Genomic DNA, 16,146 nt, shown 5'->3' with positions numbered 1-16,146 from the left:
GAGGGAAAAGGCACTCGGGCTTTATAGATGCAGATACAAATACATGTGCTGCCTACTTAATAGGTGAATGGCACTGAATCAGCTTCTTTCAAAGCAAAAAGAAATGCATATTGAGAAAAATGTCTTTTTTGAAAGAATCTGATTCACTTCCATTTACCTACTTCCTTTTACATCGTACACCTGCTTGCTTATGTGACCTCCAAAGAACTTTTGGTATGTGTCAAATAAAATAGTTTGGCTTAATTTAGAACTATTTGGATTCCCCTGAATTGTATCTGCCTGACTTCTGGTCCAGGCTTGCTCTAAAACCTGGCACTTAGCATAAGGTATTAGCCCCAGGAGTCTGTGCTGTTTGGGAGGGATAAGCCCTGGGGAGAATGAAGCCATCTAGAGCATCCAACTCAAGAGGAGTGACATTTACAGAGAATGCAAAATGAATATTAGCCACCCTCTCTTCTCAGGTAATAAATACAGTCTCCTCCCCTTTCAGAATGGAAGCTGGGCAATTTTATTTATTGCGTGGTGTCATGTATATTTATGGTTTATAATTATGATGACACATACAGGTTAAATAGCATCAAAAGAATCAACACTCCATAGTGTGCTTGTGGGTTGCACAAACGTCAGCAGAAAAGACTTCATCTGTAGCAATGGGCAGCTGGCAGCATGCAGTATTGGGGCAACCATCTGGCCCATTTGGTAGATTTGAATGGCGTTTGTAATGTGACATTGATGCTTTCTCAAAAGAGCCTTCTTCTAGTCAAGATGTAACTAGCTTTTCTAAAAACCTTTTTTTCTTCTCATTCTGAGGCAACTATACCAACACCTGCATGCAAACGTTAAAACCCTGATTTTCCCAGCCTCTGAGCTAAGTGATCACTCAGACATAACCAGAGGACCAGTATATCACCCTGCATTCCTGATATTTCCTTTGATAATTTTCTAATTCTGATTCTCTTCTTTCTTATGATACCATCCTTCTTCTTTATGAGAGAGCATTCATTAAGCAGCACATTTCTGGGCATCATATTATTCTGGACTCTAAATAAAACAGGCCCAGAGAGCAGATGAGCACTGGTTATCTTGTAAGGTTTCGTGATCCCTGATAGTCTTTTGAGTGATTCCTCTTACCATTAGCAACTCCCTAACAGGCTCCTAAAAGAAATAATTCCTGTTAAAGGGGCCATTTCACTTTGCTTAGAAATGTTGTCTTAGGTGTGATGGATGTTCTTTGTCTCAGGCACCTTAATGTAAATCCCTGTGAGCTCCCCAGAAGTACCTTCCTGATCCTGAATGAATGGGACTTCACCTTCCTTCAAGCCCCATAGCACCTGCTCTGTTGCAGTCTTGTAGGGCACATCATCAGGGTCACCACTAGTGGGAACAGAGAATAGAGCAGCCCTGTGGGCAGGAGTGTGTGGGCTGGATTTCAGGACTTGTGTATACTGAGCATCGACTGTGTACAGTATCTCAGGACAGACTTCCTGCAGAGAACAAGCAAACAAGGTCCTGTGCACTTGCGAAGTGTCTATTTTCTTCAACACAGGTAACTATGCCTTGCATGGAATAAAAACTTAGTACTTATCTGTTGAATTTCTAAATGCTTCTAGAAAATTTCAACAGATATAGAAATAAAATATCACATACTCCACATCCAACTTCAGTAATTATTAACTCATGACTAGTGTTATTTCGTTTACACGTTCATCCATTTACCTCTTCTAGAATTATTGTGAAGCAAATCTCAGATAACTTTTTTTTTTTTTTTTGAGACAGGGTCTCACTCTGTTGCCCCGGCTGGAGTGCAGTTGAGCAATCTCAGCTCACTGCAACCTCTACTTCCCCGGTTCAAGCAATTCTCCAGCCTCAGCCTCCAGAATAACTGGGACCACAGGCACATGCCGACATGCCTGGCTAGTGTGTGTGTGTGTGTGTGGGGGGGGGGGTAGAAACAGGGTTTCACCATGTTGTCTAGGAGGTCTCGAACTTCTGAACTCCAAGCGATCCACCCACCTTGGCCTCCCAAAGGGCTGGGATTACAGGCTTGACCCATTGTGTCTGGCCAGATATCATATCACTTAATCCATAATTATTTCAGCAGGAATTTCTAAAAGATAAAAATTCCTTTTTCCCCAGATAAAACCACAGTACCATTAGTGCAGCTAAAAAATGTAATTTATCCATAATATCTAGTTGATGGTCAAACTTTCTAATTGTCTCATTCATGTTATTACTGAATTGAATTTTTAAAATAATTCATTTAATAAGACAACATGGGTTTCAGCATAACAGCTTTTGGTATAGTGGAGACTACCAAATCAGGGTTGAAATATTTATACTTGCAAATTAAAAGTCAATCCTTCAAATCGATGGGGCACTTTTTAATAAACATTCAGTAAAGCTGGGAGACTGATTCTTACGCAGCGCCCTGCAGAAGGCCCCATATTAATTAGGATAGAAACAGCTAACTAGAATAAAACCTGTATCAGAAAATTGGGATTTCTAAATTATTTGCATATTGCTTGATCTTTGGGCAGCATTTCATCTTCCAAGCACAAGTTTAAAAAAGAGTTCATAAAAGAAAACGCCATATGAAAAGATGCAGAACCTCACTCATAACAGAAAGGCACATTAAAATTACAGTGCAATATAATTTTTTACCTGTCAGAATTGGCAAAGTTTTAAAAAGTTTGCTAATATACTATTGATGAGAATGAAGAAAACAGGCTCTCATATATTGCTTATGGGAGTGTAAAATGATACAACCAGGCAATTTGGAAATATCTATGTAATTTTCTCTCTTTTTTTCTTTCTTTCTTTATATAATTTTCTCCTTCTTTCCTTCTTTCTTTCTTTCTTTCCTTCCTTCTTTCTTTCCTCTTTCTTTCTTTCTCTCTCTCTTTCTTTCTCTCTCTCTTTCTCTCTCTCCTTTCCTCCCTCCCTCTCTTCCTTCATATTTAGTGGATAGTGACTAGATCTAACAAATTTTAAAATGCATATTTCTGGCAGGAGGCGGTGGCTCACGCCTGTAATCCCAGCACTTTGGAAGGCTGAGGCAGGTGGATCACCTGAGGTCAGGAGTTCAAGACCAGCCTGGCCAATATGGTGAAACCCCTTCTTTACTAAAAATACAAAAATTAGCTGGACATGATGGCAGGTGCCTATAATCCCAGCTACTCCAGAGGCTGAGGTGGGAGAATCACTTGAACCTGGCAGGTGGAGGTTGCAGTGAGCCAAGATCTTGCCATTGTACTCCAGACTGGAGAACTGAGCAAAACTTTGTCTCAAAAAAAAAACCAAAACTATTTCCTTTGACTGAACTAGGATACTCCCTCAGAGGGCAGATTCGGTAGTTTCCTGAAATACCTGAATACATATGCAAACACATGTCCCTGTATGTAATAGTAAACCAAACAACAACAAAAGAGGAAATTACCCAAATTACCCATTAGTAGAGGACACTGGGTTACTTTCTGAGATGATGATGTGTTATTTCTTGATAAACAGATGCTGTTGGAATAGTATGTAGCCATGTCAAAGAATGACGCAGCACTACTCACATACAGATATGGAATGATCTATTGCTTTTAAATTTAAAAAGCAAACTACAGCATGATGTATATACCATTTTGTGGGAATAAAAGAACAGGTGTGTGTGTGTGTGTGAATATACATAAAGATCTGTAAATGTTTACACTATCTACAAGAAAGTAGTACAAGGATTGTCTCTGAAAAAGAGATCTGGATGGCTGAGGGTCAGTCAGAGGAGAGACTTAGTTTTCACTATTCATTCTTTAGAACTTTTGACTTCCATTCCATGGGACTCCAGAAGAGTTAATATTCTTCTCTATTTCACATGTATTATTGAATTATCTAATAGATTTCAAATGAAATAGAAGAAGGGGTTCTACCAGTAAGACATCAAGCAAACAAACAAAACAAAGAACCATACAAACAATCAAAGTCAAAAAAAAAAATTGTAAAGGAAGGACTTAGGGAAAATAAGAGCTTATCTATGAGTACTCTGGTCAGCCCTCCCAGTTGACTCCAGCCTTGGAATCATTCCAACCCAGGAGCTAACACATGAGTGAAGAAAACTCTAGATAATTCTAGCTCCCAGCCAGCCAAGTCACCTCCAGCCACTCAAGTCACTTTTGACATTCAAGTATTCCCGGATGAGGCTCCAGGTATAATGGAGCAAAGACAAGTTATTCCCACAGCATCCTGCTCAAATTCCTGACCCACAGAAATCTACGAGCATGATAAAGTGATGGTTGGGAAATGCTGTTAAGTTTGGCATGGTTTGCTACACAGCAGTAGATAATGGAAGCAGAATTTGATACCTGAAGGTGAGGTGGTGGTACAACAAAACCTAAGATGTGCAGCGTTAACTTTGGAAGGAAGCCTGATGGGGCTGGGGAAGATTTGGTGACAGTTTAAAGAAGAGTGAGGGCTGGGCGTGGTGGCTCACACCTGTAATCCCAGCACTTTGGGAGGGTGAGGTGGGTGGATTACCTGAGGTCAGGAGTTCGAGACCAGCCTGGCCAATATGGTAAAACCCCATCTCTACTAAAAATACAAAATGAGCCAGGCGTGGTGGTGGGCACTTGTAATCCCAGCTACTTGGGAGGTTGAGGCAGGAGAATTGCTTGAACCTGGGAGGCAGAGGTTGCAGTGAGCTGAGATCATGCCACTGCACTCCAGCCTGTGCAACAGAGGAAGACTCTATCTTAAAAAAAAAAAAAAAAAAAAAAAAAGGCAGAAAAACCAGAAGCCACAGAAAATAACTCCCAGGAAGTAGAATTGGACCTTAATCAAGGACCTGATGCCATTTGCCCAGCTGGACTTCAGAATCGCTATGGACTGGTGACTTATGTGCCACACATTCCAACTTTCCCCTCTTGTTAAGTGAGAATGTCTGGTGCAGTCTCCCTATCCCCTATACCCATTGTTTGCTGGCTGTGGGAGACACATAACTTGTCTCTTTCATTCACAGGTCTCAGATTGAGAAGAAGCATCGTCAGGTAACTGTACCTGAGAAACAGCATTTGAGGTGCCTCATCCACATCTAGATTTGATTGAGCTGATGGGATCCTGGACTTTGAGTTGATGCCATAACAGGAAAAACTCTGGGAGTCTCAAGAAAGGACAGAGTGCATTTTGGATGTGAGAGGGGTTGTGAACTGTTGTGGTCAGACAGCGGACTGACACAGTCTGCATTTTCTAAAGATGAACAACACTATCTCTCATCCCACATGCTTTCCTGAAATATGACACTCTCTTTCCTTCACCAAAATGGAGCATCTAATTCCCCTCCTTTTGAACTTGGGCTGACTTATGTGATTCTGTTGTAAGCAATAGTATGCAGCGGATGTGATGCTGTGTGACTTCCCAGCCTAGGTCGGAAGAAGCCGTGCAGCTTCACCTCAGTCTCCAGGAACACTTGTTCTCTAAATGCTCTCTCCTGGGGTGCTGCCTCTCAGAAGCCATCTGCCATGCTATGAGAAGCTGACCTGCACGGAGAGGCCACACAGAAGTGCTCTGCTCCACAATCCAACTGAGGCCAGCCTCTGAAGCCTGCAAATGATTCCAGCTCCCAGGTGCTCAGAACAACTCCAGCCATTCAAGTCTTCCCAGCTGAGGCCAAGACAGTGTGGAGCAGGGACAAGCCATCCCTTTGGGCCCTTTTCAGATTCCTCAGGGAATCCATACATGTAACAGAATGGTGGTTGTTTCATGACACTAGATGTGGTGTGTTTGGTTAGACAACAATAGAGAAAAGAAACAGTAGAGATTAAACGTATACAATTGGAAGATCTGGCTTCTACAATGAATAAGCAGGGCTGGAAGATTACCTTGAGCCACCTTCAACAGGGAAGCTGTAGAGTTTATGGCCCTCAAAGTGGTATGCAAATACTACTTGTGTTTATGGGGTGCAATGGAGAAACTGTCTAGAGATTATTGGAGAGGAACATGGAATGAGGATTCTAGGTTTTCACAGTGACAACTGCTAAACTAGATGGCACTATGTCTATGTGGCCTGAAACAGATGAGGGCCAAGGGTAGAATTTTGGGAGCCCAAGCCTGAAGCACTCTTGGCTGAGCAAACACTGAGGCCATGGGATCACCCACTGTGTCTGTCCAGCCAGGGGCTGGCCTGGTGGGGCTGGCCTGCAGCCAAATCACAGAGCGTGCATGGCACCTGGCAGCAAGGGTCATGCCCGCAGTGGCATGAGCAGACAGTCCTCTCTCTTAGATTATCCCATGCAGAGGTGGGGTAATTCCCTTCCACTATAATATCCTCCTGAGGTAGAGGGATTTGGGGAGTTAGATACTGGGCAGTCTTCTAGCAGGGCTTATTGGTGTTTAGCTGATGAATTGAAAAATATAAAAGAGAGATGACCATATCAGTAATGCTAGATTGTGGAGCAATTCATATCTTTATAGAAGTTTAATAGTCACTTCATGTTCTCTGAAAATCAAAATGAAACTGAAGGGGATTGCCAAAGCCTTGCTTAATAAGGCCCGCACATGTAAGCCAGCACAGGTCAGCTTAAACCTGAGGTCAGCAGTGGGTCAGAGGTGACCCAGCAGGTCTTTATGTGGCCCCTCCATGCCCTCCACACTGTGGCTGTGGGGGTGTGTGGTGGCCTGGCTGAGCTCTTGGACAATGTCCTCTCTGGGGCCCCGGCGCACTACCTCCATAAACCCTTTCCCTGGGTCCTAGCACACTCTAACACCTTAACAATGTCAATGACCTCACTCAGTCATTTTTCAAATTGCCATATGCACTTGGGAAAGAGCTATGTCTTTGGCGCAAGTCCTAAAATGATAGAGTTAGCAGAGGTAAATCAACAGTCAGGTGAAGAACAGAGCAGAACACTGAATCAGAGCTTTGATGGGGAGAAGGGAATGGTGAGCTCTACTGTTAACTCCAAAACTCCTGCACGGTGGCCTTGAGGATGCATGCCTCAAGCAACACTTGGGAGGGCTTCGGCTTTTGTTACAGAGCACCCTGCTCATGTCCAGAGAAGCTTCTACAAGGCCCTTTTGAGGGGTGGGGCGGCTTGTGCAGCAGGTCACCAGTCTGGACTGAGTTCTGTCTCTGAGGCCCAGGACACCAGTCTCACTCCTGACAATGAGGTCATCCTGCCATGATGCTAATATGTGTGGGAGGCCCGGAGCAGGAGGACTCATGCACACTCCTTCCCAGCAGTTAGGAAATCAGTTCTTCATATGACAAGAAAACCTCAAGGACTTTCAAGGGTCTTAGAGGCACTTGGCAGGCTTGGCTCCTTACTGCTAATCAGCTCGGTCATTGCAGACAAGTCCCTCAAGCTCTCTGGTTTCGGCCTCCCCATCAGTAAAATGAGTGCTTTGAATTAGATCCATTCTGCAGAATCTGGGGTCCCTGGACTACCCCCAGGTGAGGGCACACCACGCAAGCATGGCCTTCAGCCTTGATGGTCACTAGAGTGTCTTTACTTTTGCATTTTATAAATTAGAGCTCCAAGAACACTTTCACTTGAAAAATGACTTATGCTCCTAAAAAACAAAAATTTACAAACCACCAGATTAAATCATCTCCAAATTTCCAGCCAGACAGATGTCACTCAAAGATCTCCATGAAGAATCAACAAAGACCAATTTAGGATTTGTCTATGAAGTGTTAGGGACTCTACCCTCTGTTAAGTTGACTTTTATGGTTGAGGGTTGGCCAAGTGACAGTTTGCACCTTAACAGAAAGGTTTATCAAGAATATTGGCACTAAGAATTTAACTGAGATGCATCACAGTGCAGTGCTGACCTTCGCAACTGAGGTGTGCAGACACCCGGTGTGGGACCCAGCAGAGCAGAAAGGGATGTGAGACGATAAACAGGAGCTCTTCCTGGAGCTCAAATTTTATTCTATGTCAAGTAGTTTAAAGGATTATTTTTATACTTTTATATTATGGAGTAGAAAGCTAAATTTGCATAAATTTTAAAGATTAAAGCATGAGACTTCAAAGAAATTCTGATCTGGCTGCTGGCTACTTCTAGCTACAAAGGGTATAGACCCCAGGCATTATGTATTGATTTCCTCTGCATTCGAAGCTTCAGCGGAAAAAGCCAAGAACCTCTGATGTTATGGAAAGTGTGCAGACATTGAAATCACACAAGACTAGGGTCTCAATTCCAACTCTACCACTTGCTACCTGTGTGAGTGTGGGTAAGTTACTTACCTCAGTCTCCTGGGTAAGGAAACTGGGATAACAGCACCATCTTTCAGGACCATTGTGAGGATGAGAAATAAAATCTGTAACAGTTCCCTGCACATATCAGGCATTTAGTAAATGGTTGTGGATAGCAGTAATAATAATAGTAATGGTAATTATAACAATAAACCAAGGATGAAGTGACCCCCACTATATTTGATGAAATTTTCCAATCAAATGGTTTTCATCTTTGAGAAAGAATGTTTTCTACATTACAGCTTCACATCACTGAGGCTGCTGATAGGCACACAATGACCCAAAACACACCGATTGATCTTCTGCTAAATGGAGCTGCAGGAAAATAAGAATTTAAATAATAGACTTTCTTAAATAATTTTTATAATATACTACCTATTTTTTACCCACAGGATAAAATGGTCCATGGTGAAAGCAACAAGTTTCAAAGTGATGGAGAAAGGAAGAGCACAGGAGAGAAAGCCCAGAAATAACCCAACGAACGTAAGCAAAGCCTTTCTGCTCGCTGAGCTGTTTGTTACTAAGACAATCCTTTTAAAAAAATTAACCTGTCAATTACAGTTGGCCGGTTTTTAAGAGCAAAGTAAGTGCCTATGGCTCAGAATAGAGGGAAGAGAGAAGGCAGTGAGAAGGGATGGGAAGGGAGAGAAGTCCTCAGGCCAGTGAGGCCTGATGCTTGTCCCTAGATTGAGTTGCAAATGTATTAGTATATTGACTAATACAATATTAGTATACAGACTATACTAATATTTTCTACAATGAAACAGACGACAGTCTTCGAAAGGTTGAAACCTGGTCCATCTCACAGCCAATTAATTGTCTCCATCAAGGCCACTGAGGAATTCTGGCTGGAAGGCTGGCAGAGTAACCACCAAACTGGAGAGGGAGTGGTGGGGCTAAACCCAGCTCTGCTGCACAAGCCTTGAACCCTGGCCTGGGGCTGCTTCTGCCTGGGGTAGCCCAGGAGCTGGCATACAAAAGTTGGGTGGCATGTGCTGAAGGAGGAGACATCATATAGGCATGTCACTTTCTGAGAGGTGACTCAGTTTACAAAGCAAGACGCAGAGAAAAAAGGAAGGTTAGCAGCTTGAACCGAGCTGAGCCATCTGACAAGAAAAGACAGGGTCCTGGCAGGGCAGGACTCTCTACCATGGAGGTCAAGGCCTTCCTGGCACTCCATGAGGCCTTTTCTGGGTGTTCTCCAAGCTGCTGCCCACTGTCAAGGAGCAGCCTCCACCAGGGAGGTGAGCGTGGCTTGTGACTGCTGGCAACCAGCGGCCACCACATTCCCACCTGGAGGCTGCCTGAGCTTTGGGCACACTCCTTCCCACAACTGTCCCCTGGCTTTCCCCCTCCCCCTGGGCAATCATCAGGCTGTAGCGAAAACATCAGTGGCTCCCTGGGGATATGTCTGAAACCCCTTGGCTGGGATAATCAGCACCAGAAAAGCATTAAAAACAGGAAGCCACAGGGATAATTGACAGGCGTTGCTGCAAACACCTGGGGGTGGGCGTGTGCTCAGAATAGGAACTGAATAAGGAGAGGCAGTGTCCAGGGTTGGGAAAGAATAACACAGAACTGTTCTGGGGATGTGGGGATATGTCTCAGCATAAGGTTCCATTCATTACATTCCACTAGGTTCTTCCGACATACTAAAGCTGAGATCATAAAACGTCATGACAAAGAACAGGTCGTCTGTACTTTCTCTGAAAGCTTCGTGATTAGACAGTAGAATAGCTTAGAAGAGTGACATAATGTTTAGACCCTTTTTTTCTGTTTCTTGCCCAGAGTTCTTTCACAACCTGTAGATGACATGAAAACGGACATGACGCATTGCTCCAAAATCCAAGAGAACTACAGAATTCTTAAACTCATGAATGGTAGACAAGAAGGCAAAAAGCAAAGCAGTGAGAAATGGAAGCCTGCAAGCAGAAGGTTTCTGTTGACCTGTTTAAAGCCACATGCACTGCCTTTCTCACAACAGATCACTGGCTGGACTGAGTTGACCTCTTAAGCCAAGTTACTATGTTACTTTGTTCCAGGATTATAGCATCCTTAAAATACGGCACAAAGAACTTTGAAGCCCCTTCAGTCATGCCTAGTTACATCCTTTGGCCTATTATAGACATTTCTAAATGGCAGCAAAATTCTCTTGCCCATTTATGACCATTTTTAATTCATGGCCAACCATGAGAACGGTGGTCTGAAGTGCAAGAATCAAAGCCATAGCTCTAATAGAAGATGCTTTCCAAACCCGAATCACTGAAGAGCCCGACTAAAGCCCAGCTGGGATGATGCTACAAGCCAGCAGATAAAATCGTGGACAAAGCCCCCTTGTTATAGATGCTCTTTCCTCCTGGCTATGATGGCTCAAGGTTCTGACCCATAGGTGTAGGGAGTCTCAAGTACTCTCAAGTGAAAGCAGAATTGCTACCTGTGAAGAATAATAGTTCAGCCAAGGCTCAGTTCTAGAGGGCAGTCAGATTAATCCTGCAGCGACAGCAGAATAAACCCACACCTATTTAGTCAGTCAACAAATACTGATGGCAGGCCTGCTAGAGGGCGACAAAGGAGCCATGGCGGACCCCTCCCAGGCCTGGCAGGCTAGTGAGGGCAGCTACCCACACACGACAGTACAAATACCTGGATCTGCACAATGATGCTAGATGCTGGAAAGGAAAAAAAAAAGAATAGGGTGCATTGAAAACATGGTCGGGTTGTGGAAACACGGAAATTACAAAAAAAGTGCTTACATATTAATCAGAATTAGGATGTACTGATTATTTATTTATTTATTTATTTATTTATTTATTTATTTGAGACAGAGTTTCACTCTTGTTACCCAGGCTGGAGTGCAATGGCGCGATCTTGGCTCACCGCAACCTCCGCCTCCTGGGTTCAATCAATTCTCCCGCCTCAGCCTCCTGAGTAGCTGGGATTACAGGCACGCGCCACCATGCCCAGCTAATTTTCTGTATTTTTAGTAGAGACGGGGTTTCACCATATTGACCAGGATGGTCTCGATCTGTTGATCTTGTGATCCATCCGCCTCAGTCTCCCAAAGTGCTGGGATTACAGGCGTGAGCCACCGCGCCCGGCTTTTTTTTTTTTTTTGAGACGGAGTTTTGCTCTTGTTACCCAGGCTGTACTGCAATGGCGCGATCTCGGCTCACCGCAACCTCCGCCTCCTGGGTTCAGGCAATTCTCCTGCCTCAGCCTCCTGAGTAGCTGGGATTACAGGCATGCGCGACCATGCCCAGCTAATTTTTTGTATTTTTAGTATTTTTAGTAGAGACGGGGTTTCACCATGTTGACCAGGATGGTCTCGATTTCTTGACCTCGTGATCCACCCGCCTCGGCCTCCCAAAGTGCTGGGATTACAGGCGTGAGCCACCGCGCCCGGCATGTACTGATCACTTAAAAACCTAAAATAAAGGATCATTTCACAGAAAGTAATAGCCCATGACTGTTGACCCTTTTGAGCAAACTGCCATCATCTTATTTTTGCTTTCTTGCTCTGCAGTGCACTGCTCCAAGGGTGGCAGGCCAGGCAGATGGGATTGAGTGGAGATTTAGCACGTAGGAAGACTGCCGGCTCAGAGAGACACCTGCGCTTCCCACCACAGAGGCATCCCTTCTGGCTTTGTCCCTCACAACATGAAGCCACTGGAGCACAGGCAATATGCATTTCTCAGTTTATTTTCTAACCAACTTTCTCTGGAGGCATTCATATATAACTCACCTGTCTAAGTCTGAGCCTACCTACCCTGTAACTTCCGGGGGCATACGGTATCCACGGGGTCTCTTCGCTTTTGCCATATCCATGCACATTGGTCACTAAAATGTAAACTACAGAAGGACAGTGACTTCCATCTGTTTTCTATACTCACTGGCCCAGAGCACACTACCTACTTCTTAGCTTCAGGCATTCTTCATCTTTATGCAATGACTTTCTTCATTCTCCTGCATGATCATTTCTTTCTATTATTGCTGCTCCAAGTTCCCATGAACAACCTGAAAACATCCTTGTCAATCTAAGCCAATATATACTTACTGCATATATATAGTAGGAATTACCGTAATACAGCTGCGTGTGGTTTTGGAAGCCTCTGTTTACAGTGGAATTTTGCACCCCTTGAGCCATTTGAGTGGATCCTGGTTTCTATCATCCCTCCACTCTAGATAATCTCAACTCTGTTTTCTCTGTAGGGTGTGTTCTTAGGGTCTCACCCAGGCCCATACTTTCTCTATATCATCAAATAACAGATTAGGCTCCACTTCTCCCAGCATGAAGGCTAGGAGGTGTCAATAATGAAAGTGGTGCTTTAGCTATTCTGGAAAATAGTGTGGAAGAGAATATTAGGGTGCCACATGTTTGAGGGGGTGGGGCATGAGAGGGCAAGGCTGAGGGTGTTGGGAGGATATACGTGTGAAGATCCAGGCATCGAGACCACCCTGGGCAACATGGTGAAAACCCATCTCTACAAAAAATACAAAAGTTAACTGGCTGTGGTGGGGCATGCCTGTAGTTCCAGCTACTCGGAAGGTTGAGGTGAGAGGATCACTTGAGCCCAGGTCGAGGTTTCAGTGAGCCGAGGTCATGCTGCTGCGCTCTAGCCTGGGCAAGAGGGTGAGACCCTTTCTCAAAAAAATAAATAAATAAAAAATAAAGATCCAGGCAGACACGGGCTCCAATCCCAGCTCTACAAATCTCCACTGGTGTTAACAAGACTTGTGAACCCTTACACAACCTGGGCCCTGCCTTCGCTCCAGCCTCAGCTCCCACACTCCACCCCATTCATTCCTTTCCAGCCACCCTGCCCTCTTTCAGATCCTTCAACACACAACACTTCCCTCCTGAAGCCTCCTGCTGCCTAGACTGTACTTCCGCCACTTGGCCTTGCCAATTTCTCCTCACCTGAGCTTACACATTACCTCCTCAGAGTGGCCTTCCCCGACCCCCAGTCCACATGAGTCCCCCAAGTTATTCTCTTCCTCAGCATCACGTCTCTGCGGTTGGCATGCCCAGGTAACATGTTATTATGCTCTGCATCTGAGTGTGGAGTGGCTCAATGCTTTTCTCCTCTGTCAACCACAGACTAAGGGAGGGCAGGATGGCATCCGTTTCCTCTCAGTGCATACCAGACCCCAGAACACTTGCCTGGGACATAGGAAGAAGCTCTCAGGGAATAGCTGTTGAGTGAATGAATCACTGATTGAATTTCTCAACCACTCTAAGGTTCAGATTCCTCAATAATAAAGCAGAAATATTACCATGGCACCCATCATGGTTGATGGAAGGACTGAATGAGATAACTCAAGTACAGCTCCTCACAACCCAGGCACACAATAAATATTAGTTCCCATTTCCTCTACTTCATCATTGCTTCTCAGAGTGACTCTGCCAAAGAGCACATTTTCACTCAAAAAACTAATGCTTGAAAGAAAAATCAGCCTAAGGCATGAAGACCTACAAACATAATGCTAGTGATTTGGAGATAGGATGAAAGAGGCCATTTGAAATCATATGATATACATGGTCAAATCTCCCTGTGATGTTCTCTATGAATAAGCTTCTTGCTTTAAGAGAAGGGACAGAAGAAGCATGACCATCACGTGACACCAATACAAACAAAACCTAAATTTAATTCATCAAAATCTAGGAATATGAATCAATTTTGTATTTTAAAAGGAAGCACAGAGGAATAGAGTACTCAGTCTGTGCTCTTGGAATGAGTGACAACATACACTCATTCGTGAAAATTTAGTTTTAAGAAACCCATGTGGGGCCGATGTATGATGACAGTTTTTTTCTCAAAAATGAGATTGCACTGTAAATCCTTAATTCCAAGGTAAACAGCTATAAAGCATATCACTCAGAAAATTCCTTTGATCTCTCTTTATCTAATTGGTGCCATTATGCTGTAACTCCACTATCAATTGTATTTCTGTAAACTTGGCGAAAGTTCCCAAGTAATATATTTGAAAAAAAAAATTAATGTATCTGTTTTCTCTCTTAACACTGTGGGAAGAAAAAAAGAACCTTAATTACATTTTAAATGAAAACTTCAATCTTTGACAGTTTAAAAATAATAGAACAGAAATCATAAAACATTACGGATGGGGTTTGAGTATTATTAGTGTTCAAAGGAACCAGCTTTGCTGATTTTTATAACTGTCTATGGTTATATAGGAAAATGTCCTTGCTCTAAGGAAACATGCCCTCAAGTATGTAGGGGCAAAAGAGTACAATGTCTCAAATCATTCAGAAAACAATAGGAGAGAAAGGGAGGTTGGTGCTAATGGGGCAAATGTAAGCAAACTGGCAGAATTTGGGAAAAATTCTAGGTAAGTTCTCTGTGTTTTTCCTGCAACTTTCCTACATACATTTAAATTATATCAAAACTAAAATTTGGCTAGGCACAGTGGTTCATGCCTATAATCTCTCAACACTTCAGGAGGCTGAGGTGGGGGGATTGCTTGATGCCAGGAGTTTGAGACCTGCCTGGACCACATGGCAAGACCCTGTCTCAAAAAAAATAAAAAAACTAGCCAACTGTGGTAGTACATGCTTGTAGTGCTAGCTCCTCAGGCAGCTGAGCATCCCTTGAACCCAGGAGTTGGAAGTTAGGGTAAGCTATGATACACCACTGCACTCCACACTGGGTGACAGAGCAAGAGCTGGCCTCTAAACAACAATAACAGCAATGAAAACCTAAAAATTATCCAAAAATGGAAAGGAGTCAGAGTTGCAGCTTTAAATGATTGCTCTTACTGCATTTATTCTGTCTACCTGTCTTCCTCAACCCAATTCCAGGCTCTGCTGTCCACCATTCTGCAGGTTCAGCTGCCTCTGTCTCTCAAGTGACAGTCCTCCTAGGAGTGGGGAACTCTGTCCCCATTGTCAGGGAAGGTCTAGAGCTGCTCTCTGGGTGCCCATGTGTCCAGCTGGCTGGCATGAGGGGAGAAGGAGTCCAAGAGTAGAAGGAAGGGCTGTAGCTCAGGGGAACAAGGCCACAGTGTTCCCTAATCCACCTCACGTGCTTGGCCCTTTTCCTTGATGAGCATGTCTATTCCCTTGCTGCGATGGAGCTCAGCCCTAAGTGCGGTCCACAGCCTGCCTTGTCTTGCCATGCCTACACACAGGATCTCTCTTGTCCTGCATACCTCTAGTTCTAGCCTGAAATACTACCCACCCTATACAGCTGACCCAGAGCCTTGATGATCTCAGCTGTCTGACTTTTTGTTCTTTCACTGTTGCTAAACCTCTTCTGCAGTTGCCAACCAGCAGAACAAGGGATCCTCCTGGCCTCGATACTATCATGAGTCAACTCTGAATTTGCTGGCCTACTCTGGCACTGTCATTTTGATCATTGGTCACTGCCCTCAGGGATGAGCCTCACAGCTTCTGTAACGAGGTTTTCTAGGAAGCACATTCTGGCTTCCTTGTTTTCCCTGGAGGGGAAGGTTCCTGGACTTCCCTGAGGCCCAAGGACACCATATATCCAACGTCTAATGTTAACACAAGCCAAGAGTCTCACTTTCCTATGCGGATTAATCTTCGATCACACACTAAAACAGATGTCTGCTGCAGTCTAGAAGCCCAACTTCAAACGCCAATTTTCCCATCAGAAAATAGCTACATTGGGCTTTCCTATAAATTATCTCTATAGTACTAGAAGAAGAGAAACGACCTTTCTACCAACCAAACTTTTTATCAGCCAACACAAACTCTAAACAATATGATACAAATGTGCCACGCTTGTGAAAACCCAAAGTATAAAACTTGAATGTGTGTTTTTCAGTACTTGTAACATACAGATATTCTTGATTTTACTGCAGATTTAGATAAAATGCTTGGTGTTTTAAAAATAAAACTGTATTTTGCCCACATCAATATATACATAGCTTTTAA

General features: G+C 43.8%; 1 protein-coding gene across 10 annotated transcripts in view; it reads right to left on the bottom strand.

The window, feature by feature from the left end:
- Positions 1-16,146, bottom strand: part of RAPGEF4 (Rap guanine nucleotide exchange factor 4) — a 368,276-nt gene that overhangs the window by 137,766 nt on the left and 214,364 nt on the right. The gene's annotated exons all lie outside the window — the stretch shown is intronic.

Source organism: Aotus nancymaae, unplaced genomic scaffold (genome assembly GCF_030222135.1).
Source record: "Aotus nancymaae isolate 86718 unplaced genomic scaffold, 86718_ANA_hifiasm-v0.15.2.pri h1tg000008l, whole genome shotgun sequence".
Lineage (NCBI taxonomy): Eukaryota > Metazoa > Chordata > Mammalia > Primates > Aotidae > Aotus > Aotus nancymaae.
The sequence above is the reverse complement of the archived record's forward strand: the minus strand, read 5'-3'. Positions and strand labels throughout refer to the sequence as shown.